At 48.2% G+C, this 9,739-nt stretch overlaps 1 protein-coding gene across 9 annotated transcripts in view; it reads left to right on the top strand.

Annotated features, from left to right (window-relative positions):
• The first annotated feature begins 856 nt into the window (after positions 1-856).
• Positions 857-9,739, top strand: part of FOXN3 (forkhead box N3) — a 206,380-nt gene continuing 197,497 nt past the window's right edge. For 3 of the 9 annotated variants that reach the window (XM_088167458.1, XM_088167454.1, XM_088167456.1), the window contains exon 1: positions 857-958. The gene's annotated coding sequence lies outside the window, so the exon portion shown is untranslated. The remainder of the gene's footprint in view (positions 959-9,739) is intronic. The other 6 variants (XM_088167461.1, XM_088167460.1, XM_014869869.2 and 3 more) reach the window with 3 other exon arrangements.

Raw genomic sequence — 9,739 nt, 5'->3', positions numbered from 1 at the left:
CACATATACCTCGAGTTGTCATTCTACAGCGTTGGTTAGAGAAAGCTAACTTAAAATTAATAATTAAATGCCCATTACAGGCTTGACAGTCTCCAGGCATGTGGCAGTGCTGATGGCACCAGCTCCCTCTGAGATCCTGCCAGCCTTTGCGCTTGCAGACGGGTCTCCGTTCAGCCCAAAGCTCCCCTTCAGCTGCTCCCACGGCAGCAAGGCAGGACAAGCAGCAGGAGGAGGCTGGGGGCGAGGGCTGCAAAGGGGTAGAGGAGTGGGCAGGAGAAACAGGTGCGCCCTTGACATTGCAGGCTCTTCTGGCATGGGGAGGTTTCTCTGTTTTCAGCCGTAAATACGATGCAAAGAGGTGTCAGGCCTCGCTGAGGCTCCCGGCGGCTAGAGACGGTAAAAAATAACAGTTGTAGTTCTGCGTGTCTCGTTTTTCAAGGTGTAAAAGACCGGCTCCGGTGGCACGAAGGCCGTTCCCAGTCGCACCGCGACAGCCAAGGCAGGCAGCCGAGGCTTGTGGGCACTCACCGGGGGCTGTGAGCGACGGGCGGGCAGCGGGTCCCAGAGCGTTCCCCTGAAGGAAAAGGGTCAGAACGCGTGGGACCTGCCTCCTCCGCTTGAGCGTGCTCCATCCCCGCACACCGGCAGGAAAACACTGCCGGGGGAGCAGCACCTCTCACCCGCCCCCGCCAGCTTCCCGCTCCCGAAGTTTCCTTCGGGGAAGCCCGGCGCGGGCAGCAGCCGGCAGCTCCGGGGGCCGGCTCGGCGGGGCGGGGCGGGCGGGCGGCGCTAGGGCCCGGCGGGGCGCGGCGCCGCCGCCGGGGGCGGGGTGGGGGCGGCAGCGGCGGCGCGGGCTGCGGCTGCCTCCGGCTGCTCCCGCCGCGGGGCGCGGAGCGGGGCGGCCGCGGGGAGCGCCCACCACCCCGCGGCGGCGCGGGAGCGCAGGACGCGGACCGAGGTAACGGCGGGGGCGTTTCGCGGTGTCATCGGGAGCGTGCGCGGGTGCCCGCCCGCCCGGGCTCGCCGCTGTCGCCGCGCCCCGTCCCTCCCGGGCTAGGGAGCCGCGGCCAAACTTTTAGGGCCTTTGGGCCGGCGGGTGCCGTCGGCGGGCAGCGGCGCCGCTCCGGGGCATTAGTGGGGGCTGCCCCGCGCTGCTGCCGCCGTCCCGCTGCCGAGCAGCCCCGCCGGAGACGGGCGGTGGGGAATGGAGGGGAAGGGCGCCCTGGGGCGAGCCAGAGCCGCCTTCGGGGCGGGTGCCGGGTCGCATCCCGTGCGGGCTGTGCCCCCGACTGCGCGGCCCGTGCGCTCCGGCCCCGGCTCGGCGGGCGGCCCCGGCTCGGTGGGGCAGCGGCGCAGCCGGCGGCGGGCGGCCCCCCCACCGCTCCCTTTTGTTCCTGCGTGCCGCCGGCGCTTGGATCCCCGCCCGGGAAGAAGCCGCTCGGTACTTCCCGGGCTCCGTCTGTGCCTGCACACTCGCCTGAAGGGCATCCTTCCTCCGGCAGTGTTGGTCTGTCAGAGCCGCCGGGAAAGGGATTTTCCCCTTCTCACGGCAGCTCCCCGTTGCTAGTCGGTCTTCAGTGCCGGCTCTTTACTTAACTGGACTTCGCGTGTGTTAATTCCTTCACAATGTATGCGGGTGTCCCTGCGTCCTGGAGAAGGATTTCCTTATTGACTTTCCGACTGTGATGCGGCCAGGTATTATTTACATCATCAAAAATATGACTGTGTAAATCTGCTCGCACGGTTACAGCGCGGCTGCTCTCAGAGCCCAGTTTGCCGAAACTTTAATTGCAGCAGGCGATGTTGTACCGTGAATCCATTTCCGCCAGGGCGGGCCGGTACTCCGGTGGGGTAACGGCCTCGCCGAGGCCATCGCGTGTCACGCAGGGACACATCCTGCTGTTTCATGGCATGAACCAGAAACAAAAATCAGCAAACAATGAAAAGGAGTTTGTGTGGTTTTTAAAACAATTTGACATGGTGACGTCTCTTAAGGGCACAGTAAATGGGGCAGCAGACCCCCAAATTTCTCTGGCACAGCCCATGATTCAGCCGGTAAACAGCATGAACTGTGATCACTTTGCAGCCGAAAATATAAGGCCTCGCAGCCGTGGCTGCCGGAGCGTTACGTGTCATTAAAGTAGCTCTCTTGGAGGAGAGGGACTGTCCCAGGAGCTACAAAATCTATAAACACTTTTCTGATTGGTTTAAAAATTTAGACACAGGAAGCGGATGGTATCTAATAACAGACAAGTGGAGACACTGTTGTCATGGAAACTGAGAAGACTCCCCCCGCCCCCCCCCCATGTATTTAAAAAAAAAAAAAAAAGGCAGAAGAAAAAAGTCTGCATATCATCAGAAATGCCTGCAGACCGCCTTGGCTGCTGTTGCCTTTCCCACAGCATCTGTTGAAACCTGAGAACATGCCTGTCAAATCAAGGTCATTTTACAATAAAACCCTGCACCGCCACCTCCCTCTCTCCTCCCTGGACGTTGTCCCACACTTTCCATCCAAGGAGGAGTTGAGGAGATGCAGCCACCTGCCCCAGCCTGGCCTGCTGCTGGGAGCCTGAGAAAAGGCTCAAAGCAGAAGGATTGTGGGGCTTAAAAGGCAAAAGTAGCAAGGGATGACTTTTTTATAATTGAATAATCAGCCCACATTTCTGTCCATGGGCATTTGTGAACCTGGGAAATAAAGTTGGGATTGATCTCCCTCTGTTCCTTTGTATTGTGAAGTTATATTAAATTGTAATGATTTGGACTTGCATATTAAGGCCATTTCACAGATCTGCCTCACCTATTAAAAAAAAAAAAGGTGGCGAATGACTCTGGGAAGCCCTTTGCAATGCTTTTAAGAAAAAAAGAAAACAGTTCTGTTATAGAATGCTATGAGGAGAAAAGCAGAGATATTAGAATGAAATATACTTCATTGCTGCTGAATGCAGCATGAGAAAATCAGACTATTATTGTCGTAAATTGAAGTTTTACTTTGCTGGACTATTGAAAGTTTATTGCGTGTGAAAGGAGAGAGCTATTTTGCTTTTGAAGCAGGAAAGAGCTATTTCACAGTAAACTCACAAGAAAGGTGTTAATGTTTTTGCTTATTTTCTTGGGCAGCACCCGTCGATTTCAGATGTTTGTGATAGAGAGATGGCTTTGAGTATTCACTGCATTTTCTCCGAAACATTTCCTTTTGTTGCTTTCTTTAATCTTCATTTTGTAGTGACCAAGCTGAGAAATAGCACTTTAGTGCTTCATCCACTGTTTAAATCATCACTTTGAAACCTTAAATGACTGGTTTGGTTGCTTATTATACTTTTTGTATTATTATTTCTTAAGAGAACCAGAGACTGGTGATCAGGTCTTGCAGATCAGGAGGTAAATCGTGCAGGGGACTGAGGTGAAGATGATCAGTAACCTCTTTACCCATACCCTTGGATCTTGCTGTCCAAAAAACCCAAGGCCTGACTTTAAAACTTGGTTGCAGGCAGAACAGACTGAAGGGATGGTGGAGCCAGAGGGAGCAGTGCCTGCTTCTGATTGAGGAGTCCCTGTTGGCAGCTGGGCTGGCACCAGGATGCAGGAGGTGGGGACCCCCTCCCTGTGTTGGGGAGAGGCTTAGGGAGTCAGACAGTTGTTTAATCCAGCTCACTTCTGATTAGACAGATGCTGCTTTTAATTACTGTGGAGTTCAGATAGAGAAGGTTTGGCTTGGTAGCGAAAGTGTGCTTTTGCTTCTAGAGGCGAATTTCCTGTTGTTGGGAGCACCCTTATCGGCAGGAAGGTTCTCGGGCAGGAAACGTGCCGGTTACTTGTTTTTACACATTGAAGGAAATGAGCTGGATTAGGTGTCTTCTAGGTTGACCCTTCATCACCCTCTGCGTCTGTGCTACTTTATTTATCTCTAATGATTTTAGTTTGTGAAAGTTTTATGATGTCAGCAAACCCAAGGGAAATGCAAGAAGTTAAATGCTTGTGTTGTCCTGTCATTTTTTTGCTGTTATAAAAGACCACCCCACCAGCCTCTCTGTGCTATGTTTTCAGAGGTGTCCAGTTTGCAATTTTTACCTTTTGAGCCTCATTGCTGATACTCAGCTGGGCTTTTCTTTTTCTTCCCCCATTAAAATGAAAGATCAAAAAATGCACCAGTTATTTTACTAATAGGAGCAGTTCTTACAGTTCTGAACTGCCTTTCATCATAAATCATAAATCACTTTACAGAAATTAATGTTCTAATATCCACAGAAGTTGTGGGAGCATAGCAAGCTGAAACTTAGCATTTCACATGGACTGCACAAAGTTGCAAGGCAAATTAGGAACAGAGCTGAAGTCAAATTAATTGCCCCTTAATTAGCAATTGCTAATGGATTAAAACTTTGAAAATATGTTTGCATTTCCCAAGTGTACTCATGCTAATGCACCTATGCGGTGTTTTTGAGCTGTGGGGTGAGGGTGAGAATATAAGCAATGGTTTCAGAAAATGCCAGTCGTTTTCTGGTCTCTGCCCAGCATGGCTGGAATGCCGGGTTGGAGGCTTGTAAGATTAGACACAGCTTTGGATGAAGGTCCAGAGCAAAGGTGAGGGCTGCGGTTTAGGTCTGTGTGTTCTCATAAGCAGGGAGGCTCAGGGGAATAAATATTTCTCTGATGTCAGCTCACAACAGGGTTTTTATGGTGTTAAGCTTTGCAGAGGGTTTTGAGGGGGAAACATGGAAAAGTTGTATAAACTTGTGAGAAGCTGCCTGTCATGCTGAATAGGTTCAACTGGTGGTTTTTGGTTGTAGGAGATGTCTTGGTGTTAGGAGCAGTTCCTGGCAGGAGAAGCTACCAGGGCTGTCTAACAGCCTAAACTGGACTATTGTGGTTGATGCTGGAATTTGCCAGTTCGTGACTTCAGATGTAACACAATACAGTGTGACTTTGGCCACAATTTTGACATATTTGTAATAAAACTGCATTTACCTTGTTACCTTCTCTCATTATCAAGACAAAGTAAAATTGTAACAAAATAATAATTAAAAAAAAAAAAAGGACTCCAACAGAACAGTATTTCAGTTAAGTGTAAAATTACAGCAGTGTATTTTCAGAAGTGATCAGCTGATTCTGGGAAACCAGCCTGAAGCTCTGCAAGGCAGGGCAGTTTTTGGGAAGTGATTCTCTCCTAGAGTTTTGGAAATTCTGCTCCATTTAAAATGCCTCAAGTTGAGCTGCCAAGCATGAGAACAGCTCAAACCCTCCCTAAACTCACTGTAAGACTTCAGGTGCCTTTAGCATCCTTGGAACTTTGTAAATGTTCTGAACTGAAGCTGGTTGTCTAGCCAAAAGTGTGTACCTTGGGTGTCAGTGTAGAGCATGAAGGAGTGAGGCTCCCTGTGTCCCATTTGTCCCCTTTGAGGATGGATGCACAGCAGTGGGATAGCCCTGCTCTGGTGGTGGCTGGTGAAGGGGGCCTGGGGAATGGCTGAAACTCACCACGGCTGGACACCCAGCCTTCAGGTGGGTTGTGTAGGACTACCCTCACGTTAGCCCAGGCTCTGGTGGCCACTTGCTTGCTGGGGATCACTTTCTCCTCACCCCTCTTAGGAAGTTACACAAAGGACACATTATGCTCTTACAAAACCCTCCATAAAGTGCATCTATTCCATAATGTCTGCGAAAATTGGACAGGCTAAGTCTACTGGAGGCAAAGTTTCTACTTATTATGTTGCACAGTATTTTGTTGCTCTTTTATTTCTCCTGTCTGTAGTCTAGGAGTCTCTGCTGGAGATGGTTTTCTCCTGTCTGCACTGACTGCAGGACAGACAGGTGGCAAGGCTTCGACCTCTGATCAGGCTTGGTAGGTGCCGCTGAATGGAAAGATCTGCCTAAGATGTTTGACACTGGGATTTTTTTCGCAACATTAGCAGGAATTTATATCAATGTTAGCTGATACAATGAAATTTCCAACACTGAATGTTTTACCTTTTACTGAAAATAGATTAAAGCCAAATAAAGACAGGTATTATTCCAGGAGTGGGATGTGTTTGGCTTACACCAGTTTCTTCCTTTGCCCACCTCTCATGCTCTTAGTTGTGGTGGGACCCTGCACTGAACAGTTTGCTCAGGCAAAGTGTGAGATTCCCTAGTGGGATCCTAATGGCAAACTGCTTACCTGCCACCAACTTCCTGATAGAGCCTGCTCGCCATGTCTGGGCATATTTACTTTTGTTGCAAGGAGAGCACTCCAGACTTCCTATCAGATGGGACTTTATGTACAAAGCAATCCAAGCTAGACCCTGGAAAGCATTTTACAGAACGGCAGCTTCATTGGAAATGGCTTCTTAATACTGTGTGGCAAAGCTCTTGTTGTTTTTAGTGTGGTTCTCTGCTAGACCTTTTCCTGCCCACTGAAAGCAGTGGCCTTGTGTCTCCTGTGGCCCTGCCTCTGGACCAAGGCTCCCCTCTCCAGCCCCTGGCACCTCTGCAGGACCCCACTACAGAGCTGCTTGCTGGGTTATCCCTTGGGCTTCATAGGGAGCCCAAACTTCTCCCTGGACTAAACTCCTGACAAAGCACACAGACGTGAACTCCCCAGCCCAGCCCAGCCATGGAGAGTCCTGTTCACTGTTACTTCCCTCCATGAGATCTTACTGTGGACTATTTAATTGCTAGCTGGGCTTTGCTGTGGAGAGGAGGAGAGGCATTAGAGGGGTTATGAGAGGTTATTAGAAATGGGAGGGAGCTGTAGGCCTGATCCATCTAGATTTAACTGAATTATGTCTCATTTTACCCCCAACTCCAATTTGTTTTGAACTTGGTTTTACAGTAGATCATTTGTAGAAGCTACTCAATTAATATGTTAATTTTAACACCAGATTTTGTAAAGCTTTTATGTTGGAGGTGCTGAAGGGATCCAAATGTTTTGATCCTATTTTTATCATTATCTTCACTGTGTTTTTCTTACTCTGGGCTTTGCAGAGAGAAGTGAAATTTTAATAATTCACTAATATACTTTCACTTCATTAACATTTTATCATTTTGGCATGGTGCATATGGTGAAGTCCTTAGTACTCTCATAAAAGACCTGATCTGGGCTCCATGTTCTTGCAGCCCTCCAGGTGTGGAAAACCCTAAATGCAGATGCTATTCTACTTTCTGTAAAGTGCCTTTTTTTTTTTTTAATTGATAGTAATCTGAACAAAACGTGTGTTTTTTGATTTTTTTTCCTCTTTTTTTTTTTTTTTTTTTTTTTTTAATAAACTGGAAACATTTATACAAAGAAAGCTGCAGTGGTTAGGTCAGATCCACTAAGTGCCAAGTCTTCAGCCATTACAAAACTTCACTGTGTGGTCTAGAGAGTGTGAAGATGCAGGGTGTTATTGTGGTATCCATTGGATCATTTTATACTGTGGCATGTTTGGCTTAAGCAGAGATTTATACTGGTGTTAAAATGGTTATGAAACTTTCAGCTCACCTGGGATAGCATAGTGCATGGTGATGGGGGGCACAAATAACATGTAACACTTCATGTTATCTTGGTGATTAAGTGCATACATTTGCAGATGTGTTCACCTTGTGTTAAACATGTGCTTTTTAATTGTGTCTGAATTTGAAGTTGGTGTTCAGTTTTCATGGTGACTCCTTTATTTTTTAAAATTCTTTTTTTCCTCTATTTTATCATAAAATCTGTGAATTAGTGAATGATTTGTTACTGTTAATTAAATATTGTTAGCACACCAGATTATTTCAGGTATATTCAGAAGGCTTAAGAAGCCCTGCACTGGCTTAGAAGTGGACAGTGGGTAGATACACAAGGCTGGAGAGTGGAAGGGAATGTTCTGGGTTGGGAGCATTGGAGACCTAAGGTACATGTAAGAATTTCGGGAGGAGTCATGTTTTGAAAAGGATGTGGCTGTTGGGAGTCCAGAGGGCAAAAGATCAAAGTAATAAATACAAGAGATGTTGAGGGAGCTGACTGAAGGTTTTTACTTGTCAAATAGAATATATTTGCTTTTAGAGGCACCAGGACAGAAACTCATCTCTTGTAAATTGGTATAATGCCCTTTGAGTTAGTACTCTGTGGTGTTACAGGACGAGTGAGGCTGTGAAGAATGGTAGAACTGGAAGAGGTTATAGGCCTGGGCAACAGGGAGGGTGGAAGTTTGTTCAGAAGGGATAAAGAGGCTGGGCAAGCAAAGGAAGATCACAAGATCCATTACAACTATATTGGGTTTGATTTGGTGATGAGATACCCAGCAAGAGGTGTCAGCAAGACAGGCTGAGAGATGGGCTTGGCTGGGGAGAAGAGTCAGTGACAGAAAGTACATTTCACGTTGGCACAGTAGGAATTGGTGTCAAAGTGAATAAGATCATGCCCAGGGTGTGGAGGGTGTACAGAACAGAGCAAGACTAAGGCTGCAGCAGGAGCTGGGGGAGAGAACACGGAGGTACAGAACAATCCCTAGACAAGGATGAAGAGGGCTGGAAGACAACGTCTCACAAAGCCAAGATTGAACAAATGCCTTTCAGTCTGAAAGGAGGAATAGCAGAACAATAAAATATTACTTAGGGTTAAGAATAGAAAGGGAATGACACTTCTTCAAAGACATGAGCAATGAATAATCTGTACTAGTTAGTAAACTTTGAAAAACTGAGCCACAAATAAGCTACATCTTCGTTGCTATGTCTAATTTTTCCCCTCCTCACTTGTGTCACTGCAAAGTAGTCTCATGTACTGGTGCAGCAGACCTTAATGTCCTGGGGGTGGTCACAGCAGCGTCACTAATGGGCGCTGTGCTGTGGTGCTGCCGCAGCTGCGCCGTGCCCAGCTCTGCGCCAGGCTCTGGTGGGGTGACACGGCCCTGTCAGCCCAGCTTACCCTGGGGATCCCCAGCTGGGCACCGTGCCTGCTGCAGCTGGCATCCTGGGGCAGCCTGCACTCATGCTGCTCAGGAAATTCACAGAGGTGCTGGGAAGTCACAGTGTTCTGATTAAATGCACCAGCACTGTAGCTGTAGTTGCTGTACCCCAGATATTGGACCGCAGGGCAGGGAGTGGTGCAGTGCTGAACCCCCTGTGGGTATGGGGAAGCAGGGGGGCAGCAGATGGGTTCCTGCTCAGCTGCTGTGTCAGGCAAGTGCAGCACTGGGTTGTGATGGAGAAGGTCTGAGAGAAACATTGCAGCTTCAGTTTGTGTTGTGACTGAACAGGAGATCTCACTCGGGACATAGTAGCTTTGTGAAAGGAGGAAGAAAACACAGACTGGAAGAAATTAGGTAAAATGTGGGAAAAATGAGGTTAAGATATAGGAAAAAAGGAAAAATGTAGAAATTAGGCATATGTATTAGGATGGTCACCCTTGTTCACAGCCCATCTCATCACTGGAGCAACTGTAAGCCATTCACAGTCCTGGGGCCCAGTGCAACAGCTGGAACCAGCCTGACTGGAAATGGGATCGACTTAATTGTACCAAAACAAGAAAAAAAGGCCCTGAACTATCCAGCACAAATTGAGAAAAGTTAAATGTGTTTTAAAAATCCTTTGTTTTTGCTAAGCCAGGGTGCCATTTCTGACAGGTGAGGAAATCCCCAGTTGCTCAGTTGGTGACTCTGGTGATCTCCCAGACCAGCACCTGAGAAGCAGCCAGCCTGGGTGGAAAAGTCAGTATCTTTAGAAAGAGAAAGCATCTTGGCTTTCCAAGTGGAATGATTTCTGTGTTTCCTAGTTGTATGGAAAGCTGCCATTGCAGCAGTTTGAGAAA

Source organism: Sturnus vulgaris, chromosome 6, assembly GCF_052056855.1.
Source record: "Sturnus vulgaris isolate bStuVul1 chromosome 6, bStuVul1.hap1, whole genome shotgun sequence".
In the NCBI taxonomy this organism is placed as follows: Eukaryota; Metazoa; Chordata; class Aves; order Passeriformes; family Sturnidae; genus Sturnus; species Sturnus vulgaris.
The sequence above is the reverse complement of the archived record's forward strand: the minus strand, read 5'-3'. Positions and strand labels throughout refer to the sequence as shown.